Here is a 16,423-nt window from a genome sequence, read left to right as displayed (position 1 = left end):
TTCAAAAAATTTAGTTATGCATCAGGCATAAGTATAGTGATATAAAACTCACGAATATGTGTTTGAGTTGGTTTTCATCTTTGCCTCACTGTGTATTTTTATACAAATTACATTTCTGGCAAATGAAACAAGTTGTTACCAGCTCAACATGAGGGCTAAAGCTTTTTTATGAATATTTGTAAAGGAGACTTTTAAATTTTCATATGTAATATAATGGAGACTGTGAACTATTTAATAAATTTAAGGTGAAGGGGTTGAGGATGAAGTAAGAGGTCACCTGCATGCCTCCAAAGTCCATCTGAGTGGATAAATGTTCAGTCTACTTCATTTATCCTCTTTAGCCCCAGGTGTTTTATTTAGGGGTGCCTGAGTCTCTTGAAAGTGACCAGTGCCCTAAAGATCCAATGACTATAGGAAGTTGAGAGACTGGAGAAAGAAAATAAAGGTCTTAGAGGAATAAGTTTTCTTAAAGAAGCCATTGAACTTCTAAATGATTCCTGGCAAAGGCATGCCGACAAGAAAGGAAGCAGACAGTGGCAGCACTATAATGGTGGAGCATATAGTCATAGGGGCTTTAGAAAGGCTGTGGGCAGGTTTCACTTCATGAGAGAGTGGGGAAGAGTAGGGAAAACAAAATGACTCAAAACAAAAAGTCAGGAAGAAAAATTTTAATATAAGAGGCACCTTTTCCCAAACATAGCACCTAGGATTCTAACCCAGCTTCAGAAGCATACTCATTCCAAATGTGACTAAAACTGATAAGCCTTTTTATCTATGCACAGAAGAGGTGTCCCTAGAGAAGGTACAGAATAGAATGATCTTATGTATAAGTAAACATTTTCTATGTTCCTGGTAATCTTTCTGATATTAGTTAATTTTCACATCCTTGATTATTTGCACATAAGCTGGTAGAGGAAAAGTTGGATGCAGCTTTTCCTCTACTTAGATCCAAATAGCGGATCCAGCCACCATTATCCAAAGCCACTCCCCAAAATAGCTGAGGAGAAATAAAGCAAGGACTCTTGTTTTAATAGGCAGTGAGAAAAGGAACGGGAAAGAAGAAAATGTCCTTATGAGTTGAGACCTTTTTGGATGTAGACTTAGTGAACCCCCTGAGAGCTGGACAATGTTCACTAGGATATCAGTTGCAAATGTGAGTACACAGGGTACCCACATTTCTACATGGCTGACTATAAATTCTTGGACCCTAACCTGATGGTGGGCCACCTGTGAGTGTAGACCTGACAATATGTGCTGATAGTGAGCATAGAACCAGAGAGAATGCTCTCTCTGTATCCAAATTAAGCTCTCTGGACACAAAATTGATACAGAAGGAGAATGTCATCCTATTTAATAGATGTCTCACAAACTCACAAGTCATTAAAGCTATCTCGAATAACAGTCTTACACACCTGTATTCTAGCCTATGATTCTCTTCCTTATGATATATTAAAAAAAAAAACAGAGATAAATGGGCAGAGAGTTATTATCACTGGAAAGGGAGGGATCTGTAACAGGAAAATTTATAAAAACAGTCACAATACTCTGAAGAACTAGTCTCTACAAGTGTTTTCTCCTGCCAATCTTAATTTTGGAAAGGAAAGACAAAAAGAGGCTGTTACCAGCCTTGCTCAACTGGACCTGAAACAGACATCCAATAGTCTGCCTGTTAGGAAAATTTGCCTTTATTAGCTTAATCAGATGTCCCAAGTTCTCACCTGTAGTCCCCAGAGTGAACAGGGAGTTTTGATCATCCCATTCTCATCATCAAAAAGTTGGAGGACAACTTTTCCTCTACCTGCTTAAGTGCAAATGATCAAGGATCTGAAAATTAACTAATAACAAATAGATTACCAGGAACATAGAAAAGGTTTAAACATGCACTCAAAAGTTACTCATGAGTATTCACTCACTCACTGGATACTAAGGAGTACAGGTTTATATACTAGCTTTGCAATGAAACAAGCTGATAAATGCAGGAGTAGGAGAGGGGGATGTTTCAATAAGAAAGTATGGAAGAGTAATTTTTTAATGTCACTGGGAATGGCCAATCAGTCTCCTTCCTAGAATTCTCAGGAAACTCCTGGGGTGGGGTATGAGGTGGGAAGCTGAGAAGTTAATAGCAGCTGTATTTCCAAGTTTCTGTTTGGATGCAGATTTTCCTCTACTTGCTTAGATCCAAATAGTGGATGCAGCCACCATGATCCAAAGATAAGAGAAATGCAGATAAGATTTTAAGTGTTTTCACTTTAAAGTAACTTTTATGTCAAAACTGTGATCCCCTTCGTAAGAACCAAGTGGGGTACATACAAATAAGTCCTATTGTACTATGATAAGAAAAAAGATACTCATACTAGTAACTTTGCAATTTAAATATCCATGAATCTAAATAACAAGACACACTCCAAAACCAAAATAAAATTCTTCTAGTTTTCTTCAACTATGTAGACAGGAATGTCATGTATTTGACATAAGGTGATTTGTTTACCTCTGAGCAAATGGCTAGACCTCCATATTTCACATTATCATAAGTACCAAATACATCATTAACTTGCATTGTTCCCACATTTGTAATTCAACTGGTAATCGGTTTACAAATTTGCATAATAACTGCCAGCTTCAATATGCTAGTAAATTATTTTCAATTGTATAAAATGTGAGAGCTCAGTGATGTGGGAAGTTTTCCTTCCAGCCTAATCTACTGAGTGACCTCTCTTCTGTGTTAGCATCCTCATATGGCCTTCAGGCCAACAGTGGCTCCCAAGAATCCTAGCAGAATCTGAGCTGCCCAAGGCACACTTCATTCTTTTGATACTTCTGCCTACTCTTAAGGAATAAGAGAAAATGGATAAAATAATGAGTAGATGCAGAGATAGATAGATAGACAGATAGGTAGGTAGGTAGATAGATAGATAGATAGATAGATAGATAGACAGACACATACATACATATTGGTGACATGAAATGATAGATACTAATAAAATAAGAAGGTTATTTGAGAGAGAATTTTTGAGTGCTAAATATGTAAAATCAGATTAACTTGTTATTTTACTCATTTATTCATTCAAACACTTATTAATTATTAGTTATCATGGTAGAATCAGGAGATATATAAGTAAGTGTTTACCCCCATGGAGATTAGAGTAGGAATGAGATGAAACTTGTAAATAACTAGAATTTAGTGGGTTACATACTGCAGTACAAAGCAGGGGAGATTTCACAGATTAGATATGGAAAAAAAAGATGAAACTTAGTTGGGCCAGTTCTAGGGAGTCTCCCATTTTTTGACTCAACAAATACCCATCAAGCATCTTTATGGTGATAAACACTGTGTTAGGTGCCTGGAATGGAAAAGGCAAAAACCAAACAAATAACAAAAACAGTTTCTGACATCAAGAGTTGGAAAATTGACCTATAAGTAAGTGAAAGATTAAATTATAGCTCAGTAATTTTTATACACATGATGAAAAATGTACCAAATAATAATTTTGTCTGCCTAGAAGGAATTAAGAAATGCCTTCCAAAGATGACATGTAGGACTTCAAAATTTCTCAAAAAAGCTTTTGCCTATATTAATTTACACGCTTTAGGGGTAATACTTAGATTTATAATGTTCATATATTTGACCATTTCAACATCACCAAAATCTAGTTATAATTTCATGTGTATTTTTGGAAATAAAAATATCTTCATCTTCATATTTTTTCCCAAACATGTCACTTTCTTCTCCTTTTCAGAATTTATTTAAGTAGTTCATGCGAAGCTGTGCTATTTCTTAAAATCTACAGATTTACTTGACTCTATTGCTCCTTAAAAACAATTACATCTTTTCTTAACAAAGGTAACTATGGAAAGTTTAAAAACAATTTTCCAAAGAGTATTTAGAGATAGTAGTCTACTTATTCAGATATAAATATTGACATATAGATAGTATTCTATTTATTCAGATATAAATATTGACAACAGAACTATGGAATGGTTGAATATAGCAACAAGTATAAACTCAGACAGTGATTATGAAGTATAGGTTGCATAAGCTTTGTTTTAAATACTGATGACAGGCATGCTCAATTTAAGGATCTACATGTTAACTTTTTTCTTTATATTTTCACACAAAAACTCAAATACATTTTAATTTGAAAAGTGTTGAATGATCATCCATTGCAAGCACGGTGTCTTGCATGATAAAATCATCAACAAGCTATGATAGCTCCTTGAAATGTATATCCCAAATCAAAGATAATGCAACAAAATGTGAATGTATTAATAGAATTAACAAAAAAATGCCTACAAAGTAGAAGGCTGAAGAGTTTATATTTCACATAGAGAATGATAAGGCCTCATAGAGGAACAGATTTTAGCATCTGGTACAATAGAGAGATAGTCGGAGAAGCATATGGAAGGAACTGCATAAGTAAAGGCTTTGAGTTAAGAAAGAGCAGATATGTTCAGAAAATATTAAAGAGTTCAATTTGATCAGATTATAAATCTGAGCTATCAACATTCCCATCTCCCATGACTAACTGTAATGGATGTCTGAAGTCATAAAAGATTACATGGCTATATCCAGGCTCAATAGGAAAAACTGCCATAAGCTATTAGTCATGGCATCTGTGGGTGAGGAGGAAGGAGTTGTAGCCCATAGCTCATGTATTTGCTAAGCACAGAATAGGATATCTGAGGCATAGGGAGAGGTAAAGCATGGGTAGCTAAAATAACTCAGGCTCAGAAAATGAAGGGTTTTATATCCCAAGATGCCAACAGGTTTGTTTTATTCTCTAGTAGTGAAAGAAAAAGTTCTCTCAACTTCTACACTTTTGGGATCTCAGTAAAGCCTCTGTAACAAAAGTAAGAAGTGAAGGTGAGAGGATAGCTTGAATCCAAAGCTTGAACCCAGGAGTTCAAGACCAATACAAGCAACATAAAGAGATACTGTCACCACAAAAAAAAAATGTTTTTAATAGACGGATGTATTAGTCTGTTTTTACACTACTATAAAGAAATATCCGACTGAGTAATTTATAAAGGAAAGAGGTTTAATTGATTCATAGTCAACTAAACTGGGAGGCCTCAGGAAATTTACAATCATGGCAAAAGGCAAAAGAGAAGCAAGTACATTATTCACAAGGTGGAAGGAAAGAGAGAAGAGAACAAAGAAGGAACTGCCAAACACTTATAAAGCCATCAGATCTCATGAGAACTCACTCACTATCATGAGACCAACATCAGGGAAACCACCCCCATGATCCAATCATCTCCCACCAGGTCCTTCCCTCAACACATGATTACAATTTGAGGTGATATTTGGGTGGGGACACAGAGCCAAACACTATCAGTGGGCATGGTGGCACTCACCTGTAGCCTCAGCTATTCAGGGGACTGAGGCAGAAAGATTTTGTGAGCCCAGGAGTTTGAGGCTGCAGTGAGCTGTGATTCTGCCACTAGACTTCAGCCTGGGTGACAGAATGAGACCCTGTCTCAAAAGAAAAACAAAAATAGATCAACAAAAGGAAAGCATACAGGTCAGAGATTTATTTAATATAAGTTCTACATTACATAGAAACCTTCATAAAGAATTGACAACCAAAAAATGGTTAAACCTGAGAAGTTTTGTGCTAGATTTGATGAAGTATGAAGAGTTGTAGAAAAATGTCATGGGAGATGTAGTCTGAACTAAGAAAGGTGAACTGGGGAAAGCTTATAGGTCCTGTTCATTCATATTCCTCTTAGCATCTCTCCATCTGAAGAGACTAGAAGGCTTTTTTCCTCTGTCCTCTGGAATAGGGAGAGCAGCTGTCACATGACAGTCATGTGACATGCTTCATATGCATCCTTTTCAGGGGAAGGTCATAAAATCCTTATAAGTCCCTTATAATCCCATTAGATCTCATGAGAATGTATTCACTATCACAAGAATAATATGGAAAAAACCACCCCCATGATTCAATTGCCTCCCCCTTGGCCCCTCCCATGACAGGTGAGGATTATGGGAACTACAATGCAAGATAAGATTTGGGTGATGACACAGCCAAAACATCATTCTGCTCCAGCCCCTCCCGAATGTCATGTCCTCACATTTCAAAACACATTCATGTCTTTCCAAAAGTCCCCCAAAGTCTTAGCTCATTCAGCATTAACCCAAAATTCCAAGTCCAAAGTCTCATCTGAGACTAGGCAAGTCCCTTCTGCCTATGAGCCTGTAAAATCAAACACAAACTAGTTACTTCCTAGATATAATGAGGATAGAGACATTGAGTAAATGCATCCATTATAAATGGAAAAAATTGGCCAAATTAAACCTCGATAGGTCCTATGCAAGTCTAAAATCTAATAGGGTGGTCATTAAAACTTAAAGCTACAAAATGGTCTCCTTTGACTCCATGTTTCACCTTCAAGTCACACTGATGCAAGAGGTGGGGTCCCACGGCCTTGGGCAGTTCTGCCCCTGTGGCTTTGCAGGGTATAGTCCTCCTTCTAATTACATTTTCAGTTGGCATTGAGTGCCTGTGGCTTTTCCAGGCATATGGTACCAGCTGTCTATGGATCTACCATTCTGGGGGCTGGAAGATGGTAGCCCTCTTCCCATAGCTCATGAGGCAGTACCCCAGTGAGGACTCTGTGGGGGCTCCAACTCTATATTTCCTTCCTCCATTGCCCTAGTAGAGATTATCCATTAAGGCTCTGCCCCTGCAGCAGACTTCTGCCTAGACATCAAGCTTTCCTATACATCCTCTGAAATCTAGGTGAAGGCTCCCCTACCTCAATGCTTGACTTCTGTGTACCCACCGGCTCAACATCACATGAAATCCACCAAGGCTTGGAGCTTGCACACTCTAAAGTAGTGGCCTAAGTTGTATGTTGGCTTCTTTTAGCCCTGGATGGAGCTGAAGTTGCTGGGATGTAAGGCACTATGTCCGAGGCTGCACAGAGCAGTGGGGCCCTGGGCCCAGTCCATGAAACCATTTTTTCCTCCTAGGCCTCTGGGCCTGTAATGGGAGGGACAGCCAGTGAAGGTGAAGGTTTCTGACATGCCCTGGTGATTTTCCCCATTGTCTTGGTGATTAATATTTAGCTCCTTGTTACTTATGCAAATTTCTTCAGCTGGCTTGAATTTCTCCCCAGAAACTGGGTTTTCATTTTCTATCCCATCATCAGACTGCTAATTTTCCAAACTTTTATGTTCTGCTTCCTCTTGAATGCTTTGCCACTTAGAAATTTCTTCCCCCAGATATCCTAAATTATCTCTCTCAAGTTCAAAGTTCCACAGATCTTAGGGCGGGCCAAAATACAGACAGTCTCTTTGCTAACGCGTAACAGGAGTCACCTTTGCTCTAGTTCCCCACAAGATCCTCATTTTCATCTGAGACAATTTCAGCCTGGACTTCATTGTCCATATCACTATTAGCATTTTAGTCAAAGCCATTTAACAAGTCTCTAGGAAGTTCCAAACTTTCCCACATCTTCTTATCTTCTTCTGAGCCCTCTAAACTGTTCCAACCTCTGCCCATAACCCAGTTCAAAAGTTGCTTCCACATTTTTAGGTATCTTTATAGCAGTGCCCCACTACTCCCAGTACCAATTTACTATATTAATCTGTTCTCACACTGCTGTGAAGAAAAACCCAAAACTGGCTAATTTATGAAATAAAAAAGACATTCAATTTATTCACAGTTCCACATGGCTAGGGAGGCCTTAGGAAACTGACAATCATGGCAGAAGGGGAAGCAAACATGCCCTTCTTCATGAGGTGCCAGGAATAAGAGCCAAGCAAAACGGGAAACCCCTTATTTTGTGACAGCAAGTTCTCATGAAATCTGATGAAAGTCATCAGATTTCATGAGAACTTGCTGTCACAAAAATAGCATGGGAGAAACTGCCCCAGTGATTCAGTTACCTCCCACTGGGTCCCAACCATGAATGACATTTGGAGATTATGGGAACTACAATTCAAGATGAGATTTGGGTGAGGACATAGGTAAACCATGTCAGTCTAGTTAAACATTTATGCCTCATTTTGAGAGACTATGATGTAAGTGGGAACAGCTGCCAACCTAAGTTAGGCTGCTATATGGTAAGAGGAATCAGGTATTTAATAAGATGCATTTCTATGGGAACAAAAGAAAAACAAAGATTAATAATGGGTTAACTATTTAATTAGTTTCTGACTCCAGAGGGAATCTAGTCAAGATTTCTAGATTTGAGCTTGAAATGGCTTTAGATGGTGCAGTGAGAATAGCAGTTGCAATTGAGTTTATTTCTTTGTTTGCAATTTGTATTAATCTCTGGTTACGGTATTATAGTCATGGTTACTTCTCACAACAAAGTATGGAAGAATCTGTGTCTGCCTTTGGAATCTTTTATTATCATTTTGGTTAAATCAATATCCAAGGTCACATTTAATCAAGTGTTATAGATTTGCAGGACCTTTTTAGACAGTACCATAAGGTTTTATTATCTCAATGACACCTAGTAAGGAGAATAAATAAAAGGGAAACATTAATTACTGTCTTTTTTTTCTTTTTTTCTCCTCTTTTTTATTTTGCTTTGCTGTAAGTATTCATGAGGAATGATAGGTTAGACTTAGACTTTTAAAAGCCTCTCGAGACTAAGAAACTAAGGCAGGAATTGACTCCCAGACTTTACCTGGAATATGTAATGATTTGGGTGAATTCCTCTCTTCTCATGGTTCTTATTATATTTTAAAATTGTTCAACCTATCAGTTCTTTACTCATCTGTAAGGCTACCACTCCTATAAAGCAGGAACTAGGTCATTCAAGAGTGCATTGTAAGTATTGGCTCCATAAAGTCAATTCTAGTTTCTGAGAAGCAGACAGTCCCATCAAAACCTTAGTAATACAAACAATGTTTCTAATTAAGTCCCGTTACCTTATGAGGAGAATACATTCTTATTGAATTTAGCAAATAAATATTTTGCCATGAAAATAAGAATAGTCAACAAGAGTTTCCAAATTCTAGAGACATAACTTAAGGAGAATAAATAAATATTCATGTTTGCTGACAGAGGTATAATTTATCAAATTGTTGTTAAGTTGTAGTTTAAGAGAAAAAAGAAGGGAATTCCTCAAATCTGGCAAACAAAACATTAAAGATCCATTAATGTTTGAAACAAAAAATAATAAAAATTATAATCATTTTTATCAGTTTATTCAGTTACATGTAATTAATTCTGGTTCTGCTTGATCTCAGGTTAGCAGTTTTATGAATCTGTTTCTTTATTAGTGTTCTGGAAATTCTTACGTAGCCCATTTGTATGGTCTTAATGTTATTAGAAACCCAGTCTTTTCCATGAAGTATTTTGGCCTATAGTTGATAGTAAATGCTTTTAGATAAGAATCAGATTAAAACAATAACTCTCTGTGCATGACAAAAGTCTCAAAGATAGCCATTGTTAAATATTTGGTAACAGTTCATCATAATATAATTGACAAGGAAATTTCATTATTTCTGTGGCATATCATGTTTTAAGAAAACAATTGGCATTATGCAGATAACATTATATGAGACAGATCATGAGCAATGACAGTATTGACAAAGTTTTAGGAATGGTATACAATTTCTGAAGCAGTTACATTAATAACACAGACCCATGTAAAAAGAAAACCTGTCATCACTTCTTATTTGACAATGCTTCCCATAAAATTTAGCATATCAAATAAACCTTGTTATTTTGTTATCTCTTTTACAAGATGAGGGACAATTTCTTTGAATTTTCCAGAGGCCTTCTGAGAAATCTCAGAGTTACTTGAGTTCAAAGAGACTCTTTATTTAGAATTTGATTTGAGGAAGTTTATCAAAAATGTCCAAAGGTTTAAACACAATTAAATATAAACTTGGTGATGTATTTAATCAAAATAGCAATAAAAGATTCTAAAAGCAAGTACAGATAATTACACGGATGTGAAAAAATAGCCCTTTTAATATTAAGAAGACTTGATTTCCTTTAGTAAACATAAACCTGATAAAGGCAACATGAAGAAGAAGAAATTACTTTAATATGACAGAATCTTTGTTTCTTGGGCAAATTACTTGAAAGGTTAAGAACAATCTTTCTATAATCTTTTATTAAGAACAGACCAATAATCCAAAAAAACTTTGTCTTTTTAATAAAGAGAAAAACAATTTTTAGTTTTACATCAGTGTACTATCCTTACTAAAACTAACTTTTACAAAATCTTATATATCAACCCATCCAATCTTAGCCAGCTTTGACTATACAGATAAGGCTATTTTTCCAAGATTCCTTTTCCACAGACCTTCTACAATATTCCTTCTTCTTAATATTAATTCAGTTTTTGTATAGCTCTTTTATTCTTTCTCATTCTGAAACAACCAGTCATCTTACATTAGGACAACATTAATTTCTTTTGTCTTTAACAAAGACCACATCTTTTATACTTTGTGTACCTTTCCTTATCACAAAACATCTTATTGTTTTTGTGTTCTTCATTTCCAGAGCGTTTTTGTTTTATTTTTACTTTATTTCTATAGTTTTACTTATATCAATTGATAAAAGTTTTAACAAGTTTTAACTCTTAGTAATCCTAATTTCTAGTGAGAACTACAAAGCAAGCAATTACACACTATAACAAACTAACATTTTGTAGTAGATTAAAAAACTTTCGTTTAGGCATAAAACAAATATAAAGAAAATGTAGAATATACAATTTCAGAATTTCTAGAGGCATGTTTTCTAATATAATTTTCAAAGTGGCAAAGGGCTTATTTATTAGCAAACCCAAATATCTTTTGCCTTCAATAAAAATTAAGAAGCCAAAAGCAAATAAACTAACTTTTGTTAAGTAATTAATGTTTCATTATTTTATTAAGAAATAATCTAAATATTAAATAAATATGCATTAATATCACTTAGTACAGTTTTAAGATTTGGAGTTATCAAAAGGATTTTTAAAATCATTTTTAAGTCGACCTTATAAAACACAATTATTGTTAAGAAGTTCATTCATACAGTTTTCCCATTCACATCTATTTAATTAACTTGTTTTTAACTATGCTTGAATTGCTCATGAGAATTTCATTAGCCATTAAACAAAGCTAGCCATCATATTATTTTTGTTGTTGTTGACAAATCAGACACATATCAAAAATCACAGAAGCAAAGAATCTAAAAAGTTAAACATGGTTTTAAACTTCTTTTTTCTTTTATAAAATGGTTCTGCTTGACATACAAAAAACATACATAAATCATTTTTATTGTACATTTCATTCTTAAGTTGGATTTATAGTTTTGTAATTCATAACACCTAGTAGTGATAATGTAAGCTTGTTTGAGTTTAAACCTACGTAGAAAGAAAATTATGTCTGTATTACATTTAATGTTGACAACCCTGACGGCATGCCTGTTTTATTTTACCAATAATCTTAAAGCTAGCTTTTTTTTAAAAAAATAGTTATTATCTAAGATACATTGACTTAAAAAAATAAATTTGAGTGACTTTCTTAGTTTAGTCAGAAGAGGAAGAATGACTAAAATCAGTGGGAAGGAAGAAGTCTTAGAGGAAACACTTTGGGGATATCTTAAGTTTCCCAAAGAAACCCAGTGAAGCTCCAAATTATCCTCGGCAAAATTATGCCAAAAAGAAGAAGGTGAACAGAGTTTGTAGAGCATATAGTCAGCAGTAGTTGACTACAGTGGAAAAGGGGGTTTCAGTTGACTGAGAAGTTTCCACAGGGAAAACAAACTCAACTAGAGAGAACAGAGAGGTTTTAGAAAAATGGCTCCTATCAAGCTTTGAATATCAGCCTCCAATTAAGCCAACTGCTGACCATAGAGCTCTCTACAAGAAAATTAAAATCCTGTCAGATATTCCTGGCGGTATTGAACTCTCTCTTTCTCTCTCTTTTTTTTTTTTTTCCTTTTACCAATGGTACACCGATTTCTAGATACTTAAAATCAAAACCAGTAAGTCTTTTATGAAATAACCATGGAGGGCAAGTAGCATCTCCAAAGAGTTTGCAAAAGATGCAAACATCCCAAAATCCCACCCACTCCCAAAGATAGCTAAAGTAAAGAGAGATTTAGACAACACCCTAAGAGCTGGCAAAGGTTAGTAGGACATTAGCCACAAAGGAAGTGTGATGCACATTGCTGTCTGGCCATACTCTTGGGCTCCCAACCAGACAGTTGGCTGCCTTTTAACACAGGTCCAACAACCTGTACATCCCAGCAGGTAGAAAGCCAAGCCAAGTTCTCAGGACACAAAACAAGCCTTTCTCTTGGAGAGAAAGGATCAATAACCAACTGGTATCTCCCTTCCCTCCAAAAAATTAACCAAAGTAACCTGAGTCACAATTCAAAGAACTAATTTTTACAAGTTTTTTTTAAATCTGAATTTAGAAAGGAAGGGACAAGCAAACATTTCACCTTCCTTATGCATCTGGGCACTAAAAACAGAGATTCAGGAAACTGACAGGGTAAGAATTTATACTTCTGACAGCTTTTGTCAGTTGTTCCGGATCTCAACTATAGTTTTTGGAGTGAGTAGAGTACCCCAACCCTGGACACTTCAATCTTTACGGTCACCAAAAAACTGTAGGGGAGGAAAAACATCTTTTTCCTTCCAACCTTTTTAGTTTTCTGTCGGGTCTCTGCAACAAAAGATAGATTAACAAGAGAAAAGCCTACACATTTATTTTTCATATAACACAACAGCTTTCATAAGGAAATAATCACCCTAAAAAATAGACAGGCAAGAATTTTTATGCTAGGTGTGATGAAGTACAAAAAGTTTTGCAAAAAGGTGATAGGACAAAAACAGGTATGAGCTAAGAGTGGTGAACTGGGGAAACTTATAAGACCCATTCATTCAGACCGTATTAGCATCTCTCCATTTTTGGAGATAAAGATGTCCCTTTCCTCTGGGTGTAGGGAGGGTGCCTCTCACATAAGGGTCTTATGGCCTACTTCAGTGAGGCCCAAACCCTGTCACTCCTTTTTAATTTTCCATGAGTAGGAAAATATTTGTTGTAAGAGGTTGTATAAAACCCAAAGTGTGTATAGAAAAGTAAAAATCTCTAACACTACTCTGAATAAGAAACAAATTGATGTACATTCTCCTAAGTCACATGCACACATATACAAATAGGTACAAAACATGTACTGCGTATAAATTATTTCAGTCTAAAATTAGGTTGCAATTACATGGATAGTTCCACAACTCACTTTTTTATATCCACTTTTCATGAAAGTACACAGAAATTTATATCATCTTTTAAAAATAGAACATAATATTTCAATGTATGATCTATTACTGACCTATCCTTTGGCTAATTGGAAACCATTGAAAATGTTCGGTAGGCAAAGGAAATTATAAATTTTTTAAAATCTGAACTAATCAAATGGATAAATGTCACTGGGAAAATCGTAGATTAAAAAAAACACTTAGGTGGCTAATGCCTGCAATCCCTGAAGTAATGGGAGGTGGGAGAATCACTTGAGTCCAGGTGTTCAAGACCAGCCTGTGCAACATAGTGAGATCCCATCTCTAGAAAAATAAAATAGAATATCAGCCAGGTGTGCTGGCTTATGCCTGCAGCCCCAACTACTTGGGATATTGAGGCAGTAGGCTCTCTTGAGCCCAGGAGGTCGTGACTGCAGTAAGCCATGATCATGCCACTGCACTCCAGCCCCAGTGATGGAGTGAGACACTGTCTGAAAAAGAAAAAAGAAAGAAAATACTTAAAAGATTATCACAATGGTGTAAGTCAAGGTAGCATATTATATGTCATGTAACTCTTATAATGAGATCTTGGATTGAGACTAACTATAAGAGGTATTTCAGATAATATAATAAAAATGATTTATAATTATCCTAGTTTACCATGTGAGAACAAAAAGAGCAATGAGATGAAAGGTCAACTGTGGATGATTAGGGACATTAAGAAGCTATCTCTAGAGAGGGGCAACTGAGCAATCTGGGGATTCTCCTGCTGTTCATCCTGGGTTGTCTCAGTTTCCCCAGCTTCCTTCACTTTTCAACTTACATCAACCTGAGCACAACAGTATTTCCAAATCTGTACTATTTTATCTATTCCGATCATCACTATCCTCATTCATGCTTTCATCATCTACCTCACAGCACCGGTCTGTGAATTTCTAATTCACCCAAAATTGCTTGCAGATTAATTTTACTACAAGGCCAAAAGTCAAGATCGTTCAGGTGGCTAAAGTTCACTGTATTAGAGTTCTCCAGAGAAACAAAACCAATATGGTATATACAGAGAGATGATAAAAATAAAGACAGTAATATGTAGAAAGAAATTTATTTATTATAGGTATTGACTTATGTGGTTATGGAGACTAAGAAGTTCCACAACCTGTTATGTGCAAACTGAAATACCAGGAAAGCCAGTGGTATAGTTCAGTCCAAAAATGAAGACCTGAAAATTGGGAGTTCAATGGTGTAAGTCCTGATCTGAGTCTGAAGGCCGATGAACCAGGAGCATCACTGTTCAAGGGCAGGAAAAGATAGATGGCCAGATCAAATAGAGAGAGCAAATTCACCCTTCTTCCTCTATTTTTGTTCCATGCAGCCTCTCGAAGGCTGGATGATGCTCATCCATATTGGTGAGGACAAATCTTCTTTACTCAGTCTACTGACTCAAATTCTAGTCTCTTCCAGAAACCCTCATGCACACACCCACAATTAATGTTTTACAAGCTATCTGGGCATCCCTCAGCCCAGTCAAGTTGACACATAAAATTCACCTTTACTGTCACTAATTTATACTGTACATCTGCTACGTGCCACACACTATGTTTGCTTTGAACATATATTATGTGATTACATTTTCAGAGAAAGCCATCTTTTGATTTTTTGACTAATAAAAATTATTTAATATTGCCTGAAGAGTCAATTTCCTTGTCTATCAAATGGGGATAATAGTATTTGCTTCGTGCATCTGTTGCATGGAAAGTTTTAATGTTAATCGGTATCATACTGCCACACAGTTAGACACAGGTATATTAGCTTTCATCACATGAGCCCTCAATTGTGCCAAAAGCTACCTCTGCAGCCTGCCAAACTTTCCAAATGTCTTGCCTATTATATATTTCTACACATACTTCACGTGTTCACATCTTACTGCCTTAGCCCACGCTGCTCTCTCTGACTAGAGAATGCCTTTTCTGCCATCTCTATCTCCACACTTGTAAATTCTCCTCACTCTTATAGGTACCAAGTACATGAAATTATTCTGCAATTTCACATCTAGTAGTATTCTCTCACTTCCCTCATGCCAAAGCATCTTACATGTAGCTACCTTATAACACTTTGCTTTATCTTAAATTCTATTTTTACACACATTTGTTTGCATGCCTTATACACGTGGTTTATATACTTAGAGATACATACACACCTTTATTTCTAGGCTCTGAACTTCCACAAAAGTCGGGAGCAGAGCCAACTCTTTATTTTTTAATGCTAAAAAAAGATGATTTTACATAGTAGGCACAAAAAAAATGGGTTAAGATTTATGCTACGTGTCTTTCATTTCTTTCTCCAAACATAGACTCATCCTGCTATCTGTGTTGGCAAACTGATCTATAGGCCTCATCACCAAGCAATGAAGAGGAACAGGCAAGAGATTGGAGGATGGGAGAAAAGACTCCCTTTAACAACTCCCCATTCTTGAATTATCTGAATTTGAGTATGTCACTTTTTTTTCTTGTTGGGATCATCTGCTCAAAATTCTCAGAGAATTGAGATAAAGGGCAGAGGACTTGGGAAAGTAAATCCTTAAGTTCTAGTGTGGTAGGAAGCTGGAGGAAATTGAAGAAAGGATGAGAACAACTGCTGAAGAAAATGCTCTAGGAAGTTAGTCAATGATGAATGAAGATAGCACAACAGCATGAGGGACCTAAATTGCACGGAATTCAATCGTCAAGCTAGCCTGAATTTCTCCAGCAGTGCTTAGCAGAAGATCAAGAGGGTTGTTAAAACAAAGCAAAACACAAAATGCAAGTGATAGAGTTTAACTACATTAGAAATGATAGGAGAATAAGAAGTCCTTGAATCCCAAGGGACTATGAAGGGTCATGAAGAGGACCCAAATAGAAGTCTGAAGGAGGCAAGTGAAGTCAAGAAGAGGTTAGTGGGTAATTTTCACTGTTACAGGAAACATTGGTCAGACTAATTGTTCAACATTACTAACAGCAAAAGATAATGATTTTTTTTTTTAATTTACAACCAGAAATGCCTTTGGTTACCTTCAGTATAGTTTATGTGCCAAAAATTAGGCTTCCTATTTTAAGCTATCTTTCAGATAATATAGGATTTGGGTAATATTCTTATTGCTCTGAAATTTTGGGCTACCTTTGAAAATTTGTTTTTACAAACATATTTTACTTTCTAAAATTTAAATTTTTAAACCTTTCTCTCAATT

Source organism: Sapajus apella, unplaced genomic scaffold, assembly GCF_009761245.1.
Source record: "Sapajus apella isolate SASKATOON/1434 unplaced genomic scaffold, GSC_monkey_1.0 scaffold2, whole genome shotgun sequence".
Classification (NCBI taxonomy): Eukaryota; Metazoa; Chordata; class Mammalia; order Primates; family Cebidae; genus Sapajus; species Sapajus apella.
This window is presented reverse-complemented; position numbering follows the sequence as displayed.